Below are 27,767 nucleotides of genomic sequence, written 5' to 3' on the forward strand. Positions count from 1 at the left end.
TAATAAAAGGATAATTATATTAAATCATATGAAATGATCATGTACAAATATAAATAAGATTAAAAGATATATGAGAGATAATAATAGAATATATAATAATAAGAAGAATAGAATGGGAGTGTTTGGACTATCTTCGTTGTACTGCATAATGTATTGTGCCTCACTGTGGGTACACCTGTGGTTTTTGTTCACAAGAGGATCTGAGTCATAGATATATATATGAAGACTAGATGGCTCAAGGTGGAGTCTCCCACGTGGTTCACCGGTGGCCATCTTGCTTGAGTGGACTACTGCTTTAAGGTGTTGCGGTTGCGGTGCAGGTAAGCAATTGTGAGACTCAATGTGAGTCCAGTAGAGGAGGAAATAATACGAGTCGGAGAATGATTACTCTTTCTTAGCGGTGCCTTTTAATGTAAGAACACAGAGCACAGAGAATCCAGGGAAAGACGCCGGGCGTCAACTTGAGAGCAAGGTAGATACATGAGAATAAACAAGAGCGAGAAGGTCAGCAGTATCTCCAGCTCCTTCCACACGATACACGGTCTGAAGCCTCGACAGGGGCAGAGAGAAACAACAATGAGTTTATAGTCAACCCCAAACATTCCAATGCGTCAATTAGTAACAGGTAAATGACAGTACAGTGACAGCAACCAGAGGTGACGGAACAAGGAGTGACACATCAGGAATAGGGCGTGACCAACAGTGAGTGCAGATACCAACCACCAGGGGAAATAACTCCAGAATGACCGTGGGGTTCCTAAGACCAGAACCCCGAACGTTACATAAGGTGATGATCTGCACAAACAAAAATACTCAGTCTTAACTGGCTGAAATCTTGATGGATTTACAAACGGTTTGGTTTATTACAAACGTTATTAACGTGGCTATGATTCTTGCTTGGAAGAATTTTTTATTTTTTTAATTGAAATTCATTTTCATATGAAAGTCCATTATAAGTATGCAGTATGATAACTACATTTTTTTTTATTATTATTATCTTTTCCCCCATTCTTTTTTCATTTTTCTCCCCTCCCAATGTTAGTCGTTATGCCAATTCCCAACATAATCATGAAAAAGGAACAGATTGTAAAGTCACATTGACAGCTGATGAGAATAAGCAGTGGGGCTTCTCTTCTGCTCTGTGTTGGCGGCGTGTCCCCGTCTGTCCCCTCCTCGCCCCTTGTTTTATTAATAGTGTCCTCGACGTTCACCACAGAACGAGCCTTACTGGGAAAACAACAGCCGAGGGTATTTCCTGTGAGACGCAGTGGGCTCGTACGAAAACAGGAGTGGAGAGCTGTGTGGCTCTGCCCTGTCCTGTTTTGCTCTCTCTCTCTCTCTCCCCCTCTCTCTCTCTCTCTCTCTCTCTCTCTCTCTCTCTCTCTCTCTCTCTCTCTCTCTCTCTCTCTCTCTCTCTCTCTCTTCTCTCCCCCCTCCCTCCCTCCCTCCATCCCCTCATCCACCTCCCTGGCCCCTCCCTTCCCGCTGTCCTCTGCTGTGATTCTCTAAACCTAAACCACTCCTTTTCCACGTTAACTGTTCTCGGTCCCCCATTACTCCTTATAATTTGTCTACAGGCTTGCACTGTTCTTTTTCTACTTTAAGTGTAAATGCCATAAAAATACAGTAAATTATATTTTATCAAAATATTAACCGTAAAGGTTGTAATCTGTAAATGTATTGGATTTTACTGTAATTTGACAGTAAGTATTTGGCAACCGTTGCTGCCAGACATTTGCGTTTTTTTCTTTCTTTTCTTTTACCGTCTTCTTTTTTACAGTGTGGGTTGAAAATAAATCAGGTTTTTGGAAGGTGTCACTCAGGCTCCTGCTGTGAACACACACTGGATGATGTTGATAGGATGAAAGGATAAAACTAAATTCTATTTTGGACCCGGTGTACGGATCAAAGGAGGCCAAAACGCGGACCCCCGAGCGCACCGACCTCCAATCAGACTGACACAACCGATTCTCTGTTGGCAAGATTTCCACGCGTGTTGTTTTTTTAAACAGGCACTAGAGCCCGAGTGTGAATTAGACCAGTAAGTAAGTAGCGTCATTAGGTAGGCGACACCCAGAAGCATGGGGCCCTTCACACAGAACTGACTGGTGTGTACACATGTGCTATAGAAGAGGACACAATTACTCTTCTGTTTGAATCTGCAGCCAATCGGTCGCTCTCTCCATACAATCGTTGGGGCTGAGAGAGAGAGAGAGAGAGGGAGAGAGAGAGAGAGAGAGGGAGAGAGGGAGAGAGAGAGAGAGAGAGAGAGTGAACGAGCCGTTACATGTTACATCACCTCTCAACGGTCACCTCTCACTGAAACATGTTGCACATAAATCACATGATGTTAACTGTCAAAGCCTGAAACGTATATGTTTTCATGCACTTAACTAATGCTTGTCGTTGCTTCGCTAATGACTCCAGTCCCATGTTTCTGGACATGAGCCTGTGGCTGTCAGACGGTGTTCTGGTGGACTGTATGGACATCTAGTCACACAGATCACTGTGAATATCAACCCTAATACAAAGGAAAAAGTCTAAATATACTTTGTAATACAACTGATGAAGCAGCTCCGCTGCTCCGTTCACCAACGTGTCTGTGGTGTCAAGACTTTGATGCTGCTTTCCATGAGAACCATCCAAGAACCCCATCATTCTTAGGCTTTATCTGACACCATTAGGATTCCCAACAGAGTGTAAGTTAGTGACCTTTTCAAGAGCACCCCCCCCCCCTTTAAAGCATCTAAGGCTATTTTTGAACAGACATTTTCCAAGGCAGCAAGAATGCAAAGTGAGCGACTGCCTTGGTACTTTAGAGAGAGAGACAGTCCATTGAGAAATGGCGTCTTAATCTTTTTGGTCTCCATCCATGGAAAACACAACAATATTTCAGGCTTCGAAAGCTCCACGGAAAGTATTAAGTTCAACAAGGCCTTCGGAGAGAGACAGATGTTGTCGACATGATGTTATTAAAGCACCCCTGTTGATAAAACGTTGTCCTGAAGGCTATACCTCGGTGTTCCATAGCAGAGTTTTATTTTTTTTAAATGCCCGGTTCATGAGGTGTATATTAAGAAAACAGCGCTGGGCAACATCACCAGGTGGCAGGTTGAAATATGAGCCATGATACCAAGCAGACGCCCGAGTCCCATTCGAGATAAGATCCGTCTACGTTGCCAGTGCTCACATTTCATAATATCTAAGAGATAATATTTAGAACTTGCCCTGGTGCCTCTATGTGGATGTTAGAGTGAGCGGTGGGTTCGCCTGGTGACGTGACCGCCATGTGTTCGCTCTCCGCCGCCGCTGGTTCTGTAGTGGCTTGTTTTGTTTGAGCCTCTGGGGGGTACAGTGCAGGGGTGCAGGGAGAGGGCAAGGCTGTAGAGGGCAGCGGTTCTCAACGCGGGGTCCGGGGGATGCCCAGCCGTCCTCCAGGAGGTGCCAGCGTGGGTCCCCCCAGGAAGAAGACGGGGGAATCGTTTCATTTCGCTATTTAATTCACTAGAAGTGACTGTAGCCCAGTGAAATGGTAAACGGTGCATAATATCCAACTCTTTTATCGCTTTACAATTTTGTTTCTCACATTCACCCCTGTTCACTCACACGTTCACACACTGACGGCAGAGGCGACCATGCGAGGTGCCAACCTGCTCATCGGGAGCAGTTTAGGGGTTAGGGGAGGAGCGAGAATCGAACCGGGAACCTTTCCTACCAGATGACTGCTCTACCTCCTGAACCACTCACCCCGCAGTGAGAGAATACATAAGAATGGCTGTTCTGATAGGCTTCACTTTCTCCACTGTCATCTCCTTATCTCCTTATCCCCACTGTCATCTCCTTATCTCCTTATCCCCACTGTCATCTCCTTATCTCCTTATCCACACTGTCATCTCCTTATCTCCTTATCCCCACTGTCATCTCCTTATCTCCTTATCCCCAGTGTCATCTCCTTATCTCCTTATCCCCACTGTCATCTCCTTATCTCCTTATCCCCACTGTCATCTCCTTATCTCCTTATCCCCAGTGTCATCTCCTTATCTCCTTATCCCCAGTGTCATCTCCTTATCTCCTTATCCCCACTGTCATCTCCTTATCTCCTTATCCCCACTGTAACTGAGGGGTACAATTCCCTGACTGTATTACTAGATATGATACTTACTACCACTACCTTTGTACTTAATATTCGGCCACCCAGTACTCGGCATAAATATATTATGATGAACACTGTCACGTAGATGAAACGGATCCAACACAAATGTACGAATTAGAAATAGGTCTTTATTTCTACACAGCGATGGTGTGTAGAGCAAGCACTTAATCAAATCAATCACATTTATGAATGGGAATTAGTATGCACTTTTATGGCAAGAGTATTCGTCGGTATATCAATAGAGAATGTCCAATCTCTGAAGGCGCAGGTGGTACATATACGACCTGGAATAGTTAAGGAATAATAGCAATGATACTTTAATGATTATAGAACTGGATACACTAGGGGGGAATTCTGGTCGCTTGTAAGACAACTGGAGAAGGGGGGGGGGGGGTAGAGTCTGGCTGTATCCGTCTGGCCGAGGGTATCCTGGGAGAACCCACGGTTGTGCGGCTCGGTGCCTCAGCGATCCTCGATCCACAGATGAAAGCAGTTGGACTCTCTGTGGGCCGGCTTCCTTCGGTCCACGATGGAGAGACGTGAAGCGACCTCGTCGTGTAGAGCGTCTCCTCACCTGTCGTCCTCTCCGGGGGGGGGGGTTTCCAACACACGGCAGTGTTGGTCTTTATCCATAGAATAATCACTGTATACAAAGCATAATCCGTGCCTGGGAAGGCGGGCTGTCGTCGGTAGAATAATCCGGTATGCAGGTCCACTCGCTCGTCGGCTCTGGGGCTCCTCGGGTGCAGCCTCACATGGGGTCGGCCACCCTGGATAAGCAGCCAGTTCTCTGCCCGAAACGATGGGGTACTGACTACGATAGTATTCTCACCGCACGAAGCACTACATATGAATAGACTATTATTAGCTTAATAGACTACGTCCAACTCGACGATATAGTGCCAAATATGACTATTCAAATATTAATATACACGATGTCTCAATACCGATGGTAGGCCGAACTTGGCCTTACTCCCACACGTGGCGTCGCGGGGAGGCTTTACGTCTGTCACTCTATTGGAGGGTAAGAAACTGGACTAAAAAGGAAGTCCTACTTTAGTAGCGCAGTATATATACGCACTATGAACAAATAGTACCGTTAGTGGTGCGGTAGCCAGATTCCTACGCGGAACTAGGACTTGTTCGTACATGTTGAGCGGTACGTTTGAACTGGGTCTGGGGGGTATGGCAGCCTGGCACCAAGGTCTCGACCAATAGTAGAATGGAGACTATTATGGGATGTTCAGTAGGCTAGAATGGATATTCAATGCATATTGTACAAGGAATATACAAGGGATATCAGGGAATATTAGAGAATATACAAATACAATTAAATATATATATATAATAAATATATATATTCGGTTTAATCTGGCCCTTCACAACAGCCACCCCCTGATTGGTCCCAGACCTAATCAGTTAAGCAGAGACAGATTAATCGCGTTGTCTATTTACACATAAGGGTTTGCTGTAGGGGTCAGTCAACTTCACAAAGTCATAGGGTTATAGGGTCATGGTCATCATCGATTGTGTCTGGGAGTCGGGGCAGTTCTATGAGCCTCGCCACGGGACGGGTGTAAGTGCGACCCTGGACAAGCACTTCAGCTGCTCGGACCTTGCCGTCGGCACCGATGATCACTTTGCTTACGCGGCCGGCCGGCCACATAGCTCTGGGCAGTGATTGATCAATAATCATGACGACTGTTCCTTCTGTCAAATTGTCTCTCTCCTTTACCCACTTCTGGCGGGTCTGTAGAGACGGTAGGTAGTGCAGTAGGAATGTCCTTTGTTGTGCACTCTCTATGTTGGGGTCTGCGGAGATAACAGTGCTCAATCCACAGAACACAGGCTTCTTATTCTCAGCCTCCTCCTGACTGGCTTCCCTCGGGATAGGCGTGGGCCACTCTCCTTCCGGGAGCGTTAGGAATGCTGGGCCGTCACTGTAGACATTGCGACGGGTGAGGTCATCTAGGGGCATTCCCCGGGTGATGACGTCAGCTGGGTTCTGTTTTGTATCAACGTAGCGCCACTCTGTTTCTCCGGTTAACTCTTCGGTTAAGTCTTGAATCTCGGTGACTCTGACTCCCACGAAGACTTTGTACTTGCATGAGTCCGATTTGATCCAGGCGAGTACTGTCGTGGAATCTGACCACAGGATTGTTCTAGACACCGGTATGGTGAGCTCACGTTGGATGAGCGTGGCTAGGTGCGCTCCGGCTAGGGCTGCGCAGAGCTCTAGGCGTGGGATAGATTGTTGCTTGCGTGGGGCTATTCTCGAGCGGGCGAGAACAAATGCTGTGTAGATCTCTCCCCCCTCTTCTTGGGCCCGCAAGTAGGCTACTGATCCGTATGCGACCTCTGAGGCGTCACTGAAGACGTGTAAGTCCATTTTACATGTCTCTGGCCTCACCGTGGGTGGGAAGTAGCTTCGGCGCATATTAACGCCTGGGAGTGAGTGGAGCTCCATCTCCCACTCTCTCCAGGTGGATGCAAGATGTGCGGGAATGGGGTCGTCCCAGCCCTGGTCCTTGGCCCACAATGCTCGTACAATCATTTTTGCCCTGGTGGTGTACGGTAGAATACATCCTAGCGGGTCATATTGTCGGGCGAGTGTTGTGTACACACTCCGTCTGGTGGTCGGCGCCGCCGCCGGCCTTCCCTGCTCCGTAGTCAGGGGCTTGTGTCTGTAGTGAAGCGAATCTGTTTTGAATCGCCACACCAATCCCAGGGTCATCTCCTGGGCTTCTCCCGGGATTGTAGCCATCCAGGTCTCGCTGCTGGCTGCCTTGTCCTCGGAGGAGAGGCTGCGCAGTACTTGCGGATCGCTGCTGGCCCACTGCCTGAGATCAAAGCCGCCTTTGATCAATGAGGCGCGGAGTTTAATCAGGAGAGCCTCGGCTTCTTCCTGGGTTGAAAGGCTTTGTAGACAGTTGTCTACGTAGAAGCTGTTCTTTACGCTGTGTCGGACCTCTTCGTCCGCTGCTGGGTCCTCTGCTACATGTTTCTGTAGTGCAAATGTAGCACAGCAGGGGCTGCACGTCGTTCCGAAGGGGAGGACTTCCCATTGGTAGATGGCTGGGTGCTCATCTCCTGGCTTCTCTCTCCATAGGAACCGTAACAGGGGCTTGTCCTCCTCTACTAATCTCACCTGCAGGAACATTCCTTTAATGTCCCCGCTGATGGCCACCTTTTCCTGGCGGAAGCGGAGTAGAACGCCGAGTAGGGAGGGGCCGAGTGTGGGACCGGGCAGTAACTCTTTATTCAGATTTTGGGATCCGATCTGGTAGCTGCAGTTAAATACTATGCGGTCTTTACCGTTGTGATGGACCTTGTGGTGAGGCACGTACCACGATTCAGTGGTCTGGTCAGCCTCTTTAATGTCCATCTTTGTGACGTGTCCCGCTGTGATGAGCTTCTCAATCTCAGCGCGGTATACACTCTCTTGGGCGGGGTTCTTGGCTAAGCGCTGCTCCGTGTTCAGCAGGTACCGTTCTGTGGCGTCTGTCTTGGCGTGGAAAGTAGGCATTCCTTCTCGCCGCAGGAGTGGCGTGGCGTATCTCAACACGCCGTTGACCGGGACTCTCTTGGTCCCTGTCTCGAGGAGGTGAATGGCGTAAATGTCATCTTTAGAGCGAATGTCTTTCTTTCCGTTCTTAAACGGCATTTGTTCCAAGGTCCATAACCGCTCTACATGTTGCAGGAGTGCGGTTTCTCCCTCTGTGACTCGGGAGTGGAGACATCTAGTGGCTGTACTTCGGTTGAGAGATTTGGCGAGCGGGCCTTGGAGAGTCCATCCCAAACGGGTCTCGACTGCTGCAGGACAGCCTCGGGGTCCGGTATGAACCCGGTCTATCGGGACAATGAGGTCTGCATGGTCGGAGCCTATCAACAGGGTCGGCATAGCATTGTCTATGAGCGGGATCGGTAACTTGCGCAGATGTGCATATTTCTCCCTCAGCTTGGCGACGGGGTATGTGTACCGCGACAGTCCTATTTCTTGGCTGGTGAAAGCGTCTGTAATCTGGTACCGTCGCTCAGGCTGGCCGCTTGCTGCGATAGAGAATGAGACATTCTCGCCCTTTATCGTCTTCAAATCTCGTCTTATTGTCCGAATTGTCATTTGGGTTTCGCTTCCCCGCAGCCCTAGCTAGGCCGCAGCGGAGGCGAGCAGAAGGGTCTTCTCTGACCCGTCATCGAGGACGGCGTAAGTGTCCAGGACTTTATTCTGGTAGCTTAGTGTCACACGCACTACTTTTAGGAGTACTCGGGCTCCACTGCTGCTGGCGGGATCGATGTACATGACGCTCGCTTTGCTGCTGGATGGTGCGGGTGAAGGGCGCCGTCTGTTACTGTCGTGAAGTATGTCCAGATGGGCTCCATCGCACTTGGTGCACCTTTTCTTTAAGCGGCATTCGGCTGCCATGTGTGAGCGCGCACAGCGAAAACAGCGCTTGTTGGACTTTATCCATTGACTTGCTTCCTCCGCGTTCAGCTTGGGGAAGGAGTCACATTGCGCTAGCCAGTGTTCTTTCTCACAGTAGGGGCACACTATCTTCCACTTCTCCGTTCTGGAGGGGGTACTGTGGCTCCTGCTGCTCGGTACTGACTCCGATTGGTGCATCACAGTCACCGATCTTCTTCCATCATTTAGTCGTCTGGTTCCTTCTCTGGAGCCAGGGGTGCTCCGTCCGAATGTATCTAGCCGTAGGCTGCTGACTTCTCTCGCCAGGAAGTCTGCGAGATCGAGGAGGTTCGGTTCGGGGCCATTCGGGTCTCGGTGGTCTCTCTGCCGCCTAAAACGCTCCTGTCGAGCGGGCGGCAGCTTCTCCAAGATCCTTTCCACATTTGAGTTGGCGTAAAGTTCATGCCTCCCCTTCTCTCTCTGCGCTCCCAACATCCCTACCAGGGACTGCACTCTGATGGACAGGTCGTCCAGTGCTCGATTGTCTATTGCTGGGGGTAAGCGGTCGATGTGTCGGATCTCCTGGATCACGTAATCCCATATGCGCCCATACCTCTGGTCCAATGCTACCAGCGCTGCTGTGTATGGGGTGGTGGAAGTCGCGTAGGCGAGCGATATATTATGTGCGCGGGGTACCTTTAAGTGCTTCAGTAGGATGGCGTATTTATGGCGTTCATCCAATACATCCACCAACATGGTCTCCAGACACATGCGGAGTACTGTATACTGGGCCCGGTTCTCTTGGGTGAAGTCGGGTACCATAGGCGTGCCAATGTATGACGCTGACTGTGGATACATCGGCGAGCGTTGGGGGAGAGGCCTCCTAGGCGAGTCTCCTCCCGCTCCTTGGTATGGGCTGGTACCGGCAGTGTACCATGGCCCGCTTGTCCAGGTGCTGTTCCTCGGTGCGGGTCGTGCGTCGTGCTCACCCGGGTATAGAGTCGGGGGTCTGTAGCGCAGCTCCGCGGGAGTATAGCCTGGGCTGTACCCAGGCTGTGCTGTCGTCGGGCGTGGTTCTCCTCCTCTTCCTCTTCGTCTTCAGTTAGGTCATCCAGTGCTTGTAGTCTCTGGTTTAGCCTCTCCACAGGATATGCTGCTCCTTCCCGGTTGCTAGGTCTCGCTTGGACCGGTGGGGGGAGGTGGTCTGTGGGGGGTATAGACCTCGTCTGTTGGTCAAGTTCAGGGTTGTTTACTCGGCTAGGGGATGCCGCTCTGGAGGTGTGTCTAGACGAGTTCCTGGAGCCTCTGGCGGAGGGAGAGGGTGTTGTCCGTCTGATCAGCTGTTCTATTAGTTGCGCTTGCTGTCTGTCGCGCTCTGCGTCCCGTAGAGCACCAGCAGCTGCTCGCTGGCTGTCTGCTCGGTCTCGGGCCACATTCTCTTCCCTCTGAATGCGTCTTATTTCTAGACGTATATGCTCTTCTTCGCTCCGCTGCTGGATCTGCAGTCGGTCGCGTTCAGCAGCGGCGTTCAGGCTGATGAGGAAGGCCTGCTGTAGGGTCCTCTCTGCCTCGCTGGGAGAAGGCGGTTGTATAGGGGAGCCTTCCCTCGGGGTACTCCTTGCGGAGCCTTGGAGCTCTATCTCCACGGTGCTCTCCCCGTCTTCTTCCGTGCCGAGTTCTCTCTCGGTAGCGTTGTATTCCTCCCGGGACTCATCGGGGACTACTTCTTCAGTACTGGCGGGGTGTGAAGTCATGTCTGGTTCCCACTGGTCCCCACCGTGAACTTGGTCAGTTACATTAGAACCCGTAGGGGCCTCTATGGTCGGGGTAGTCTGGGCGTTGGGGTTAGACATACTTTTACTTTCTAGTTTTACCGCGTTTACTGTTAGTAGAAGACTAGGTTGTTGACTGACAGCGTAAGCCTCTAAGTACTGAGGGAGCCGTCGTTCGCGCTGCGGGCGTTGGTTAGGAGGATCGTTTCGTGGAGTGTTCATCATAGGCCATTTCAATATTAATAACACTATATTAATATTACACTAATTACCCTCCGGCTCGAAGGACCAATTGTAACTGAGGGGTACAATTCCCTGACTGTATTACTAGATATGATACTTACTACCACTACCTTTGTACTTAATATTCGGCCACCCAGTACTCGGCATAAATATATTATGATGAACACTGTCACGTAGATGAAACGGATCCAACACAAATGTACGAATTAGAAATAGGTCTTTATTTCTACACAGCGATGGTGTGTAGAGCAAGCACTTAATCAAATCAATCACATTTATGAATGGGAATTAGTATGCACTTTTATGGCAAGAGTATTCGTCGGTATATCAATAGAGAATGTCCAATCTCTGAAGGCGCAGGTGGTACATATACGACCTGGAATAGTTAAGGAATAATAGCAATGATACTTTAATGATTATAGAACTGGATACACTAGGGGGGAATTCCGGTCGCTTGTAAGACAACTGGAGAAGGGGGGGGGGGGTAGAGTCTGGCTGTATCCGTCTGGCCGAGGGTATCCTGGGAGAACCCACGGTTGTGCGGCTCGGTGCCTCAGCGATCCTCGATCCACAGATGAAAGCAGTTGGACTCTCTGTGGGCCGGCTTCCTTCGGTCCACGATGGAGAGACGTGAAGCGACCTCGTCGTGTAGAGCGTCTCCTCACCTGTCGTCCTCTCCGGGGGGGGGGGGTTTCCAACACACGGCAGTGTTGGTCTTTATCCATAGAATAATCACTGTATACAAAGCATAATCCGTGCCTGGGAAGGCGGGCTGTCGTCGGTAGAATAATCCGGTATGCAGGTCCACTCGCTCGTCGGCTCTGGGGCTCCTCGGGTGCAGCCTCACATGGGGTCGGCCACCCTGGATAAGCAGCCAGTTCTCTGCCCGAAACGATGGGGTACTGACTACGATAGTATTCTCACCGCACGAAGCACTACATATGAATAGACTATTATTAGCTTAATAGACTACGTCCAACTCGACGATATAGTGCCAAATATGACTATTCAAATATTAATATACACGATGTCTCAATACCGATGGTAGGCCGAACTTGGCCTTACTCCCACACGTGGCGTCGCGGGGAGGCTTTACGTCTGTCACTCTATTGGAGGGTAAGAAACTGGACTAAAAAGGAAGTCCTACTTTAGTAGCGCAGTATATATACGCACTATGAACAAATAGTACCGTTAGTGGTGCGGTAGCCAGATTCCTACGCGGAACTAGGACTTGTTCGTACATGTTGAGCGGTACGTTTGAACTGGGTCTGGGGGGTATGGCAGCCTGGCACCAAGGTCTCGACCAATAGTAGAATGGAGACTATTATGGGATGTTCAGTAGGCTAGAATGGATATTCAATGCATATTGTACAAGGAATATACAAGGGATATCAGGGAATATTAGAGAATATACAAATACAATTAAATATATATATATAATAAATATATATATTCGGTTTAATCTGGCCCTTCACAACACCCACTGTCATCTACGTGTCTCCTTATCCCCACTGTCATCTCCTTATCTCCTTATCCCCACTGTCATCTCCTTATCTCCTTATCCCCACTGTCATCTCCTTATCTCCTTATCCCCACTGTCATCTCCTTATCTCCTTATCCCCACTGTCATCTCCTTATCCCCACTGTCATCTCCTTATCTCCTTATCCCCACTGTCATCTCCTTATCCCCACTGTCATCTCCTTATCTCCTTATCCCCACTGTCATCTCCTTATCTCCTTATCCCCACTGTCATCTCCTTATCTCCTTATCCCCACTGTCATCTCCTTATCTCCTTATCCCCACTGTCATCTCCTTATCTCCTTATCCCCACTGTCATCTCCTTATCTCCTTATCCCCACTGTCATCTCCTTATCTCCTTATCCCCACTGTCATCTACGTGTCTCCTTATCCCCACTGTCATCTCCTTATCTCCTTATCCCCACTGTCATCTCCTTATCTCCTTATCCCCACTGTCATCTCCTTATCTCCTTATCCCCACTGTCATCTCCTTATCTCCTTATCCCCACTGTCATCTCCTTATCCCCACTGTCATCTCCTTATCTCCTTATCCCCACTGTCATCTCCTTATCCCCACTGTCATCTCCTTATCTCCTTATCCCCACTGTCATCTCCTTATCTCCTTATCCCCACTGTCATCTCCTTATCTCCTTATCCCCACTGTCATCTCATTATCTCCTTATCCCCACTGTCATCTCCTTATCTCCTTATCCCCACTGTCATCTCCTTATCTCCTTATCCCCACTGTCATCTCCTTATCTCCTTATCCCCACTGTCATCTCCTTATCTCCTTATCCCCACTGTCATCTCCGTATCTCCTTATCCCCACTGTCATCTCCTTATCTCCTTATCCCCACTGTCATCTCCTTATCTCCTTATCCCCACTGTCATCTCCTTATCTCCTTATCCCCACTGTCATCTCCTTATCCCCACTGTCATCTCCTTATCCCCACTGTCATCTCCTTATCTTCAGAATATACAGCTGTGGAATTCTGGGCTAAATCATATCTAAGAACACACTTTCTCAGATGATGCAGGTCCCAGCTATTTGGAAATTGATACATAAAACCTATTGAGAACCACTGGTGGTGTGTGTGTGTGTGTGTGTGTGTGTGTGTGTGTGTGTGTGTGTGTGTGTGTGTGTGTGTGTGTGTGTGTGTGTGTGTGTGTGTGTGTGTGTGTGTGTGTGTGTGTGTGTGTGTGTGTGTGTGTGTGTGTGCGCGCGTGTGTGTGTGTGTGTGTGTGTTTAGTTCTGTTTCATTCTGTTGCCAGGTTGCTGTGGAGATGTCAGGTCTCAGGTGGCTCAGCCCAAAGACCAAACCTTGGAATGGATGATGTCAGAGTCCAGATCGTCCCTGTGTGTTTACGCCAGAGGACAGGACAGACCCGTCTCTCTGACACCCCATTGTTAGCTCCACTGTCTGCGGCACACTGAGTTTATTTTCACGCCACAAGTAACCCATGTCCACCTCCTGCCACCGCCTCCCCTCTCCGCTTCTCTGTTCACTTCGCCCTCCATCAATAAACAGTACAGCACCTCGTTCACAGCTGCCTCTTTCTCATCCGCCGCTGGAGCGTGGCGCTGTTGTACCCCCCCCCCCCCAGCACATGGCCAATGATGGGAGGACAGATGTGGTGATCTGTGTGTGTGTGTGTGTGTGTGTGTGTGTGTGTGTGTGTGTGTGTGTGTGTGTGTGTGTGTGTGTGTGTGTGTGTGTGTGTGTGTGTGTGTGTGTGTGTGTGTGTGTGTGTGTGTGTGTGTGTGTGTGTGTGTGTGTGTGTGTGTGTGTGTGTGTGTGTGTGTGTGTGTGTGTGTGTGTGCCAGTGGAGGTTTCTCTATGACAACACGTGAAACACAAATTCACTCATAATTCATAATTATTATTAATTTACATATACCTATATAAAAATATATATATATATATTTTTTTTTATTTTTATATTTTTTTATATATATATGTTTTCCTCTGTAAAAAAATGCCAGTGCATTTTTTTTTTTTTAAATGGCCAAAATTGACAGCTCTGAGCATGCCTGCACTGCAGTATTGCCTTAATTATTCGTGAAGAATACTTCACAGGTGTGACCCTTTGTTAAATAAATAATATATAACAGCGAATCAAAATAGGCTATTAATTTCATCTAAGCACGGTCTGTGCAGTTAAACTCTTGCCACTGAATGGAGGATTGATTGATTGACAGCCTTGACATCCAATATTACACAGAGGTTGAATGATTGACAACCTTCAAAATCCAATCAGAGACTGTCTGCAAGTGGTGCCAGGAAGTCTGCAGCTGGACTGGCGTCAGTGTTCTACTATAGTCAACGTTGTGTTGCATCATCTGTTTGCCTGAAGAAGAACATTTATTTGCCTAATATAATCATTCATATTTTAATATCTTTATTCACTTGTTCAGTTATTGTTGTGCACTGCATCGTTTACTTGGATGATATAAATATATATTTTTTTAAATCTCAGTTGAACTTGAAGACTAGTGTAGTTCTAACTAACTTCCTTGTTGTTGTAGCTGGCTAATATAGGAAATTATTTTTGCAAAGAATTATGGATGCTCCTCCAAACATCTTAGATCTTTTCACACATTCTCCTATGAAGAAAAGCTAAGAGTAAAAGCAGACGGTTATAAGGAGACAGCAAATTAATGAATGAATGAAAACTTTATTTGGGTGAATCGCTTGGGTGACTGTCTGGAGTCGGAGTCCCGAAAATGGAACGTGTGTCACGCATCAACAGAATAGTGGATTTCGACAGCATCCTCACGCAAATGAAGGATCGATTGGATTAGATCACAAAAGACTGCTGTTTGATGATATATATATATATTTTTTTATCTCAGTTGTTGTCAAACGAAAGCCTGCAGTGCTTAGCCTGGACCAGCCGAAGTGTAGTAGTTCTAACTTCACTCGGGAGACAAAAGCCAAACATCAATTTGATGCAACAAGCTGGCTCGCGATGCTATATTGTTTACATTTCCCATGGGATTAATGCACGCGGCTCGAGTCGGACTCGTCACATGGAGAAGCTGCACTATTCAACGATGGATGAGATCGATCGAGATACCGTCTTTATGGGTAAGTGTCTTGGCTTTAGAATGTCAGTTTGTGTAACGTTAAGGCGCTCCCATAGTCCAGCAGACTGTACACAGAGCCGCGCGGACATCCGCGGAGTCTGCTCTGTGTACAGTCTGCTGGACTATGGGAGCACCTTTACTGTAACCGAATTTAAACCGCATCATAACTCCTACATCGACCATGTCACTTTTCAAAAGGCATGAATGAATGAAAACTTTATTTAACAGATTGCAGAATGGGTACAATATACAGTACGGCTCAATACACATAATTATTAAGGAGATGCAGTAGACCAGATAAAGACTTTCGTCTTGTTTACATCAGGGTCCCCCATTTTCAATTCATAGTGAAATGTATCTTGTGTTATTAGGAGCCCTGCTAAAGTTGGTAGCTAACGTTATATTGATAATGTTTCAATATTATCAGGTTGATATTATTAGGTTGATATTATAATGGTGTCAGTGTTTCAGATAGCAAGGTGTCAGAGCTTTGGTTGAGAGAGATTACAGTGCTGTCTCTTAAAACTCATAAACAAGTATTGAGCAAGACGAGTTAGTCTGTTGTGTTGTGCGTATTGTATGGGAGGGATAATGATGACTGTGTGTATGTGGCACTGAATTGATGTAAACAAGACGAAAGTCTTTCTCTGGTCTGCATCCCCTTAACATGTGTATTGAGCCGTACTGTATTGTACCCATTCTGCAATCTGTTAAATAAAGTTTTCATTCATCATTCATTCATTCATTCATTCATTCATTCATTCATTCATTCATTCATTCATTCATTCATTCATTCATTCATTCATTCAGTGTAGAACGAAGAACTATAACATTCTCATTATCAAAGACCACAGTCTTAAACACACGCACACACAAAAGATACATGGACTATTGTTATTGGACACAAGCCACACACATGGACCCTGCACTGCACCATAATACACCTGTGATTATAGTATACTTGTTATTACACACACACACACACACACACACACACACACACACACACACACACACACACACACACACACACACACACACACACACACACACACACACACACACTCTCTCTCATTCAGTTCTGTTGTGTTAATATAAACCCGCCGTGGTCTCTCTCTGTCTCTCTCTCTCATTCAGTTCTGTTGTGTTAATATAAACCCGCCGTGGTCTCTCTCATTCATTCATTCATTCATTCATTCATTCATTCATTCATTCATTGTCCTTGTGTTACATAAAAACCCATCTGTGGCCTCGTGCAGAGGAAGGTGTTAAATACATGTTAGATATTCCAATGTACAGTTTTGCATACCATTGACTCAGAATGGTCTGTGTTATTTAAATCGTCACAGCAGTATAGTTTGTTTATACTTCAGTATGACAAGTATGATATTTAAACATGGTCCCCAAAATGAATGGAAGCGAATGAGGAGCCTGACACATGGGAGGAATGGGGGTGTTACAGCGTTGGGGATGTTTAAAAAATATAATTTAATATATAATATAATATAATAATTTGTGCTTCACCTAAAAATTTGGTCAGCAGCCTCCACTGGTGTGTGCATGTGTGTCTGTTAGAACATATGCCACACAGATGCCCAGACTATTTCCCACACATCACCACCTACAGCGGCCTTGAACCAAATAGATCAGTTTCCACTGTGTGCTGACTCCAGGTCAGTTTAGAGCCCAGATTTCCCATATAATTAAGCATATCATATGAAGAAAAAGTATGCTAATCTCAGCTCATTCCAGGCAGTATTATGGAATCAGCAGGTCATCCTCAGTTTATACGATCTATAAACCAGTTACACGCTAGCGGGAATTACAAGCATATGAAAGGGGATGGACCTTGAAAACGACCACAGGTTTATTATTGAAACATTCTGGTCTGGTTTCTCACCCCATAAACACAATGATTCTCAGCTAGAAACATCCTCACGGTTTAGGTTTTCAACGAAGAACCATATTTCAGTCAGGAATACACTCATCATGAAGATTAAAACAATTATAGCAGCAAATGATTATATAGTTATACTTGGCGGTGTGGGTTCTGCTCTTAACCACATAACATGCGCCCAGAAAAGCGTCATTATTTTTTTTACTTGAACTTGAGGACTGCATACTTTTTTTGCAAAGCTTATCTTTATACTTTATGCTTATAGCACATGCATGAGCCTGGTCTCTTTTGAAAGATAACATTATGAAGTTTACACAATAAAAAAAAACACTTTTAGTGCTATTGAAATAGAGTAACATATGGCTGAACTTGAGTTGTACTTGTACTTGTGTACTCACGTTTTTTTGTAGTAGTTGCAATATTCCCCCCAAAAAATAGGTATAAGCTGGAAAACACAGCAAATCCATAGCCTGAAGTCTTATGTAGTACAGGCCAAAATTATATAAAAATCCGTTCAGAAATGAGTCTTCTAGACTGGAGAATCTAGAGAGATCCGGGTAAACCGTGTGCCAAGAAAAACGCTCTCCATTTCTCCATTTCCAATTCAATTCATTCGGAATTGTTTTCACTTCTGGTTTTCGCTCATCCCCTTTCACCTTGATCCCTTATTCGCACACCCCCACCTGGGGTATCATTGGAAAGCTACACTCATTGGCTACAACCCTGACTAATCATTTCCACAATCGGCAGATGATTGGCAGAGTTAGAGGGTCGGGAGTCCGGGGTGGTAATCTGATGCTTGTGTGTAAAAAGTCGCACGCCTGACATATCGTCATGTAACTCGAGAACCAAGGCACTTTTTGTTGAGTGAGGTGGCATTCAAATGGCAACAAATAGAGCTTTAATTCTGTAATTTATATGTTTGGCGAAAAATGCAGCCCCGAGCCGCCAGACGCTCGCAAAGTGCCGCGACTTTCGTCTGTTCCGCAGGCTCTCAGCACAAATCCATGCAAGCCTGCAACAGATTCGTCTAGGAGCGCAAATATTAAACAGCTTGTGGGTTCATACAGAACAGAGCCTTTAAGAGACACACACTCTCCACTCGTGGGCTCATACAGAACAGAGCCTAAGAGACACACCTCCATGATACCATCAATATTTGCAAGATATAATAAGTATTTAATAATTTTTTTTACCAAAGCCATGCAGTAGCAACGCATAGATGGTTAGCAGCAGTAAAGCAGAGAGCAGTTTGTTGCATGGATGAAAAGCAGAAAATCTGGTGGTCGGCATTTTAGTCATGATTGAATATGATTGGTGCACATCTCTGATCAGCTGATAGCTCACCATGTCCTGCTTGAACTAATGCCCCATACGTTTTTTGCACATTACGGCTCAATTGCACAGCCCTGTTAAATATTCCATCCCACTGTATTGTTGTTTTTATTCTAATTAGTGTATATACTCAACCACACCGTGCACAGTTGTACAGCCCTGGCCTATTTTATTTTATAATTCTATTCTATTCTATTGTACTTCTATTTTAATTTATTTTATATTATAAAAAACTATATTTAGTTCTACCTTAATTTTCTGTCCGTTAACACTTTGAGTGCAAGCCACGAGAAATCTCGTTATTTCATGCCATGTGTTGAGTGCCAATGACGAGAAGTCTAGTTTTTTAATCGTTATTGCTTTTATTAGCGATATCCATACATTTCATTCATCAATCTAGCCTCACGTTACCATTGGGACTGGCTCTGAGCTCGAACAGGGAAAATACCGCCCCCTATCGTCTCCCGGATGGTAATGCATTCATTGGATTGGACTCAATGGAAATGGATGAGAAAAGAAAACTCCGGAATCCACATTTTACTTATCAGGCATGTAACCCGAGCTTGGACTTGGACTTCCTGACGGGCAGACCCCAGGTGGTGAGAGCAGGCAACTGCACCTCCTCATCCATCACTCTCAACATAGGGGCCCCCCAGGGCTGTGTTCTGAGTCCCCTCCTCTACTCCCTGTACACACATGACTGTGTGGCACAGCGGAACAACAACACAATCATCAAATTTGCTGACGACACAGTAGTGGTGGGCCTGATCTCTGCAAACGACGAGAGGGCCTACCTGGAGGAGGTCAAGGTTCTAGCGGGATGGTGTCAACAGAACAGCCTCTCCCTGAATGTCAGCAAAACAAAGGAGATGATTGGGGACTTTAGGAGGTCGGGGGTCAGGGACTACAGCCCCCTCAGCATCGACGGGGCACCGGTTGAGAGAGTGTACAGTTTTAAGTACCTCGGAGTCCACATATCCGAGGACTTGACATGGACCACACACATTGACAGTGTTGTGAAGAAGGCACGGCAACGCCTCTACTTCCTCAGGCGCCTAAGGAAGTTCCAAGTCAGTCAGAAGATCCTTAAGAACTTCTACTCGTGCACAATAGAGAGCATCCTGACTGGCAATATCACCTCCTGGTTTGGGAATAGCACCGCACAAGACCGTAGCAGACTACAGAGAGTGGCCCGTTCAGCCGAACGCACAATTGGAGGGGGGCTTCCCACTCTCCAGGACATTTACAACAAGCGGTGCATGGGTAAGGCTAAGAGAATTATTAAAGACTCCAGCCACCCAAACAACTGCCTCTTTGAACTGCTGCGGTCAGGCAAGCGATACCGGAGTCTCATGGCAAGCACAGAGAGACTCAGAAGAAGCTTCTATCCCCAGGCCATCAGGATGCTCAACGAACAATAACACTATGTAACAACCATCAAATGCACTCACAGCCAGTGATGCCAGTAACGCGTTACTAAGTAACGCGTTATTGTAATCTGATTACTTTTCCCCGAAAATAGTAATCTAACGCGTTAATCTTTAAAAGCCAGTAATCTGATTGCAGTTACTTGTCCAAGTGGCTGTGCATTACTATTTCGTTACTATCTCATCATAAATTCATAATGCAGGCGGAATGCAGTATTTTATTTCGTTTTCGACAGTCAAAAATACATTTTGAGCTGTTTTTCTTTTGGGAGTGACGTGGTGTGGCAAGGGTTAAATACAAGAATGTGTCCCGCGGCGTGACTGGTCCCTCTGTCTGTGAGTGACTCTGCTTTTGTCCAATCACATTCCCCATCCACAGTCTGCGAATCAGAGGCAGAGTAGGGCGGGTCTTCAGAGCACGTCATGTGACATATGCGCCAATCGTGTGACAGCAGGGCTCCGTCGTCGGAGAATTCCACCCCAAAACGCTTGGCAAAATTAAAAGTGAAACCGCAAGATGACTTTTGCGGTTTCTGTTCAGAATTCCACCCCAAAACGCTCGTCTAAAGGTAGCCTCAGTCACTACTTCACGGCGGAGGAAACAAAATACTGTCTACCGCTAAAAACAGCACATCCAATTGCATTGAAAGCATCTGGAATCACAACACTAGCCGACGCTTCGACTAGGTACAGGAGGGTTGATGGTGGCAGAGCAAAAGCTCTTATTTGCCAGATTTACAGTTAATTTACATGTTAAAGAGAGACTGATTGTATGTTTATAGAGAGACATTTATAAAAACAATTTAATAGTTACAGTTGATATAATTGAATAGTTCAGCCTGCATTTGTTAGATGTGATACACTGGTTTTGTAAAACCACTGGCTGGCTGCTCTAATGCTGTGAGCATCATAGACTGTTGCTTTACCATACTTGATGGTACAGAAGCTGAAGCACTAGTTTAACAATTTACGTTATGTGCAGAGAAACAAGTTAAAAACAATTTATGCACTTTCAATAAAGCGTTTAAAAAAAACTGTTGGGGGAACGACGACGACTTCGTAACCTAGTTACTTTCAAAGTAACTAAGTTACTCTGATAATCAAGTAATCAGTAAAGTAACTTAGATTACTTTTTAAAGGAGTAATCAGTAATCAGTAATCAGATTACTTTTACAAGTAATCTGTGGCATCACTGCTCACAGCACACACATCCACATGCACACACTCACTTTAAACAAACAACTCACTGCAGCACCCACTTTACCCACTTTAGAACACCTAAACACACTTTATATTTATTGGTAAAGAATTTGCACTACAACCCATACCTCATTACACCTTAGTGTAAATTGTACCTAAATTGTACCTCATCCCATCTCTGCTTTGCACTGTATAGTATATATTATATTGTATTGTAACTCAGTTACTGCATTGAACATTGTATATATGTATGTACTGAACACTTTTGTCTACGTACCTGACTTCTATTTTATACTTGCTATACTTATTTTATTTTATACTTATCCTTTTGTCTAGCACAGTCTCTGGAGCGTAACAGAAAGAAGCATTTTGTATAAAAGTATTCTGTACTTCTGTATGACAACTAATAAAGAAACTTGAACTTGAGCTGATCCCATTCATTGTAGACACTCAGAACAGCGTGGAATATGTGTTTTGAGTACCCAGCGTTGGATCAATAAACGCGATTGATATTTGGAATGGCGATCAGGAATTGGAATAATCTTTTTGGAGAACATCTGATGTGAGGTAAGGAATCTATTTTCCAGTCTTGGGGTAATCAGAGTTTTTTTTCACATATATCTCAACGTGCCCCCTGTGTATGTGTGTGTGTGTGTGTGTGTGTGTGTGTGTGTGTGTGTGTGTGTGTGTGTGTGTGTGTGTGTGTGCTGACCAGGAAATAGATAATCGATTTTTCAGCCCGCTTCTCTAGCGTGCATAAGTACACATATACTATCGATAATCTAGCGTTTATTTGAAAACGATTCATAAATAGGCAGAAAAATGACAAATTCTTTTTTTCTGGAAATGTCCAAAAACTAGCGTTTTTTCAAAATGGTATAAAAAGGAAATGTACCAATGAAAAAACAATCCGTTTCGTACATGTTGACTGCAAGCAAGTCATTGATAAGCGACGGCCGTATTAGACACATAGCCATATAGAATATAGAAATAGCTCCACGAAAATCATGAAATATCGGAAAATCTGCCTCAAACGGCTGGCATTCAAGCGATAAATCGTGCACTCAAAGTGTTAATGTCGCACCAAATGGCCAAATCAAATTCCTGAACTAATTGGCAATAAAGACCTTTCTGATTCTGATTCTGATTCTGTCCTAACAAGGTAGCCTATAGCAGTGACATCACGTGGTGTTTTGAATGACCACATGGAGCCTTCCTGCTGGCGGTGAGCGGTCATGTTCTGGGCCCCTGGTCAGCGGTCGCCGTGGCCCCGGGCTAATGTGATGTGAAGGGTGTGTTTTTAGCCTTCTGTTCCGTCGGCTTGTCTCTGGTGCCGGGCGGCTTTAGGAACGACCGCGTCCGACGGCCCGCCTGTCTTATTGTTGTTGCTGTGTCAGCGGTTACCATGGCAGCCCTGCCACCTCTGCAGATCTCTATCGAAGCTCTCTTTATGTGGAGCATCACTGCGTCACACAGAGCCCACTGTCTGCCGGTGTGGAGGGGGGGGGGGTGGGGGGGGGGGGGGGCAGCGGGCCGGTGTCCCATTCACAGTCATCCACCATTTACTCCACATGGTCACCATGCGGGGTCGCATACCATGAGACTCACCCAACACCCTCACACGCACACACGCACACACACACACACGCACGCACGCACACACACACACACACACACACACACACACACACACACACACACACACACACACACACACACACACACACACACACACACACACACACACACAAACATACACCTTCTGTTCACTCCCACTATAATATAGAATGGCTTCATGCTGTTTGATTTTTTTTACTTTGGATAATTTTACAGGATTGATACCCCCCATGGACTGAATTCTGCACAAATCCTTTTCACTACCTTATAGAAGGTTAACCTTTTCACTACCACTACCACTACCACTACCAGTTAACCATCTGTAGTGTGGTAGTGAAAGGGTTAACCTTATGTAGTGTGGTAGTGAAAGAGTTAACCTTCTGTAATGTGGTAGTGAAAAGGTTAACCTTCTGTAGTGTGGTAGTGAAAGGGTTAAACTGCTGAAAAAGGGGGTATTGACCGACTCAACACATGAAGGACCAATGCGAATCCCAGTAACAAAATATAAAAACACCAGAGTTAAGAGGTTTGTGTTGACAGAGTTGGGACATCCCAACTTAAGGGTACGATTTTAGTCTCTATCTGTTGAACATGAAAACGATATACTGTATGGCCTCGTAAGAAATGTGCACATAAAAACAAATACATAGAAACGTATACAGTGTATGAATTGTGTATGAAGCAGTGTGGAAATGTTTCTTCAGACTCAGACAAGAAGATAGAAACCAATTTCCTCTCTGTGTGTTCAGTAGAAAGCTACAGTATCCTGCTGCAAGCTAGACAAGCTTAGCAAAAATGAATGGAAGTGGATACGGACCACCTAGCCTAGCTGTTGACCAAAAACACCTCTGAGAGTTTTAAACTAGGCTAGTGGTCCATATCCGCTTCCATTCATTTGTGCTAAGCTAGCTTGCATTTTTTTTTGTGAATCCATGTTTCCTTCAATTATTGATTAATGAATTTATCATTTAAAAACTCTTGGCAGGTCCAAAATGAATGTTGTTGTTTACATGCATTGCGTGCATGAATCCCCTCCCTAACATTTAAAAATAAATTGGTAGTTTTTTTTTTATGTTTCAACGCCCAAATCATACCCCAATGCCAGAATGCCAGATAGTTAGCTGTCCTAGGGTTTTGGGATACAGTAACGGCGGTAACCTGAGCAGCTGAAACAGCGGTAGAGGAGGGTGGCTGGGTCTGTGATGGAGCCTGGTTTGTTTCTGTTGGTGGTTGGTTCTCAGGCTCCGGCTGCCTTCTCTGGGAGGTCCGGCTGGTCAGGCTGAGGGTGGTGGTGGTGGTGGTGGTGGGAGGGGGGGGGGTCTGGCCCGGGGTGAGATTGGGTGGGGGGGGGGGGGGGGTGTATGGTAGGGGATCTGGGGAGCATGTCTGGAGCAACACACACTGAAACACTTGAGCATTCCTCAGCCTCCCCTTTGACCTCCCCGTATAGAGCTGCAGACTGGAGACATGGTATTGACAGCCAAGATATACACATTGCTTCCTGAAATGGGAATCATAACTCCTTGAAAAGGATGCAAGTCTTTTTCGAGCTGTTTGTTCATGTGCTGCTGAAAGAGTCAGGGCTCTGATCTAAAGAGTGGTGGGTCTGATCTAAAGAGTGGTGGTTCTGATCTAAAGAGTGGCGGTTCTGGTGGCGGGTCTGATCTAAAGAGTGGTGGTTCTGATCTAAAGAGTGGTGGTTCTGATCTAAAGAGTGGTGGTTCTGATCTAAAGAGTGGTGGGTCTGATCTAAAGAGTGGTGGTTCTGTCTGATCTAAAGAGTGGTGGGTCTGATCTAAAGAGTGGTGGTTCTGTCTGATCTAAAGAGTGGTGGTTCTGATCTAAAGAGTGGTGGGTCTGATCTAAAGAGTGGTGGTTCTGTCTGATCTAAAGAGTGGTGGTTCTGATCTAAAGAGTGGTGGTTCTGTCTGATCTAAAGAGTGGCGGTTCTGATCTAAAGAGTGGTGGTTCTGATCTAAAGAGTGGTGGTTCTGATCTAAAGAGTGGTGGTTCTGTCTGATCTAAAGAGTGGTGGTTCTGATCTAAAGAGTGGTGGTTCTGATCTAAAGAGTGGTGGTTCTGATCTAAAGAGTGGTGGTTCTGTCTGATCTAAAGAGTGGTGGTTCTGATCTAAAGAGTGGTGGTTCTGATCTAAAGAGTGGCGGTTCTGATCTAAAGAGTGGTGGTTCTGATCTAAAGAGTGGTGGTTCTGATCTAAAGAGTGGTGGTTCTGTCTGATCTAAAGAGTGGTGGTGGTTCTGATCTAAAGAGTGGTGGTTCTGTCTGATCTAAAGAGTGGTGGTTCTGATCTAAAGAGTGGTGGTTCTGATCTAAAGAGTGGTGGTTCTGTCTGATCTAAAGAGTGGTGGTTCTGATCTAAAGAGTGGTGGTTCTGATCTAAAGAGTGGTGGTTCTGATCTAAAGAGTGGTGGTTCTGTCTGATCTAAAGAGTGGTGGTTCTGATCTAAAGAGTGGTGGTTCTGATCTAAAGAGTGGTGGTTCTGTCTGATCTAAAGAGTGGCGGTTCTGATATAAAGAGTGGTGGTTCTGATCTAAAGAGTGGTGGTTCTGATCTAAAGAGTGGTGGTTCTGATCTAAAGAGTGGTGGTTCTGATCTAAAGAGTGGTGGTTCTGTCTGATCTAAAGAGTGGTGGTGGTTCTGATCTAAAGAGTGGTGGTTCTGTCTGATCTAAAGAGTGGTGGTTCTGATCTAAAGAGTGGTGGTTCTGATCTAAAGAGTGGTGGTTCTGATCTAAAGAGTGGTGGTTCTGTCTGATCTAAAGAGTGGTGGTGGTTCTGATCTAAAGAGTGGTGGTGGTTCTGATCTAAAGAGTGGTGGTTCTGTCTGATATAAAGAGTGGTGGTTCTGATCTAAAGAGTGGTGGTTCTGATCTAAAGAGTGGTGGGTCTGATCTAAAGAGTGGTGGTTCTGATCTAAAGAGTGGTGGTTCTGATCTAAAGAGTGGTGGTGGTTCTGATCTAAAGAGTGGTGGTTCTGTCTGATCTAAAGAGTGGTGGTTCTGATCTAAAGAGTGGTGGTTCTGTCTGATCTAAAGAGTGGTGGTTTTGATCTAAAGAGTGGTGGTTCTGATCTAAAGAGTGGTGGTTCTGATCTAAAGAGTGGTGGTTCTGTCTGATCTAAAGAGTGGTTTAAGTTTAAGTTTAAGTTTATTTGGATCCCCATTAGCCACAGCAGTGCTGGGGCTATTCTTCCTGGGGTCCATAACACATAAAATACAGTTACAGACGTATACACTCACAACATTTACATGTCATACAGACAATTAAAACAACAATAAAAACCCTTATACACTCATAACATTTACATGACATACAGACCATTAAAACAACAATAAAAACCCTTATACACTCACAACATTTACATGTCATACAGACAATTAAAACAACAGTAAAAACCCTAATCAAATTCATAATACAATATAAAAATACAAAATTATACAATATTTTAATAATATATCCCTATCAGACACATGCCTTTTCATCCATATATACCTATCTCTTTATCAGACACATACATTTTAATTTACGTACACACTATCTATTAGGGAATGTCAATTTCTTTGGTTGAAAATGTTGTTTTACCACGATTTTGAAACGGCATTTACTATTCTCCTGCTTAACATGTCTGGGAAGAGAGTTCCATTCCTGCATACCACGGAACATGACAGTTCGCTTCATTGCATTCGACCTCACTTTTGGAAGTGTAAAACCTCGTGCAGAAGCATGTCTGGTGGAATGGTTGTGTCTGTCAAGACTTATTGATAAATTGTTATATAAAATTGAGGGGATCTTTGTAACAAAAATATTCCTAGTGAATACAAGGAGTGAGCAGAGTAATTTATGTTTGACAAGTAACCAAGTTAAACAACTGTGCATCGCTGCAACATTAGTTCTGTACTCACAGCGAAGCGCTATACGTGCTGCTTTGTTTTGTACCATTTGTAATTTTTTCAGTTTACTCGTCGTTACATTCGACCATACTGCAGGACAATAGTCAAGATTTGACAAAACCAGAGCTTGAATGACCTGTTTGATAGAATTTAGTGGTAACAAATGAGCACATCTTTTAACAACAGAAATCCCTCTTCCCATTTTCACTACTATATTGTTTATATGGTGTGACCATGACAATTTACTGTCTAATGTTACCCCAAGGAGTTTAGTCTCCTGGACTTGATTAATTACCACATCACTTATCAAAAGTTTCAAGACTGGGTTCGTTCTTAGAGTATGGTTTGAACCGAAAATGATGCTACTTGTCTTTGATATGTTTAGAACTAGTTTGTTATTCTTTATCCATTCCATCACTGATTGCAACTCTGCCTTTAGGACCGTATTTAATTCATTGGCTGTTGAGGCTGATGTGTAAATCGTTGAATCATCCGCATACATAGAAATATAGGACTTATTTAGGACAAGAGGCATGTCATTTGTAAATATGGTGTAGAGCAAAGGCCCAAGGCAACTTCCTTGGGGTACTCCACACCTTACCGTTTTAACTTCTGAGTAACTCCCATTAAAAAAAACTATTTGTTTCCGGTTTGCTAAATAAGTTTGCATCCAAGATAGTGCAGATGAGGAGAAACCGTAACATTCAAGTTTTTTAAGTGAGAATTTGTGATCTATGATGTCGAATGCTGCAGTAAAATCAAGCAAGACAGCTCCAACCATTTTCTTTTTATCTATCTCTTTCAGCCAATCATCCGTCATTTGGGTTAAAGCAGTCGCTGTTGAATGTCCTTCACGATATGCATATTGAAAATCAGTGGTCAATGTGTTAAAAGAAAAGTAGCTTTTAATCTGTTCACTTACTATTCTTTCCATCAGTTTACTCAAAACTGGCAGTAAACTTATGGGACGACTATTAGATCCTGAGAATGGCAATTTCAAATTTTTTGGCAGTGGTATTACTTTGGCAGTTTTCCACTGTTGCGGATACAAACATTCACTAAAGGATTGATTTATAATATGACAGATAGCAGGGGCAATTAAATCAGGGACCAATTTCAGAAGTTTCCCGTCAAGACCGTCAACACCTGGTGGTTTGTTTTTAGTGGTACTTAACATATGTTCTACATTACTTATAGTCACGC

Source organism: Notolepis coatsorum, assembly GCF_963971535.1.
Source record: "Notolepis coatsorum genome assembly, chromosome: 3".
Classification (NCBI taxonomy): Eukaryota; Metazoa; Chordata; class Actinopteri; order Aulopiformes; family Paralepididae; genus Notolepis; species Notolepis coatsorum.